Here is a 570-nt window from a genome sequence, read left to right on the forward strand (position 1 = left end):
CCTGCCTCTATCTCTAGAGTATTAGGATTACAGACATGCACCGCCACACCCCATTTTATTTGTTGTGAGGGCTGAACCCAGGGCTTCATACATGCTAGGCAAGCACTCTACCATCTGAGCAATGTCCTCAGCCCCACTGGGGTTGATAAGCTGGTGCGCCCTCTCCTTTCTGATTTACCTCGATAAAGTCACACGCATGGGTGAGATGCTTACCATTCTGTGCCTCGTGGGTCTTGCTGAACAGGTGGCAGTGTCTGTGTGCACAGTGAGATTCTGCCACTTCCGCCTCAGCATTTGCTCAAAATAGAGGCAGCTTCTACTTTGTAACAACATGGAATTCGCCACCTAGGGCACAGCCTCAAAGCTGATGTCTGCAGACCGGGAAGTGCTGGTCACAAGCTGGATCAACATATCTTCTCGGGGGCAACTAAATTCATGACAGTCTGGACCAACCAGAGTACCCCTACTCTCTTAAGCCTGCTCAAGCTCAGGGTGGCTAGTCCTTAGGGAAAGGTGGCTGCTGCGAGGTGGAAGAGACAATATCACTGTACTGTCTTGAGGTCTGGGAGA

This window comes from Microtus ochrogaster, chromosome 10 (genome assembly GCF_000317375.1).
Source record: "Microtus ochrogaster isolate Prairie Vole_2 chromosome 10, MicOch1.0, whole genome shotgun sequence".
Taxonomy (NCBI): Eukaryota; Metazoa; Chordata; class Mammalia; order Rodentia; family Cricetidae; genus Microtus; species Microtus ochrogaster.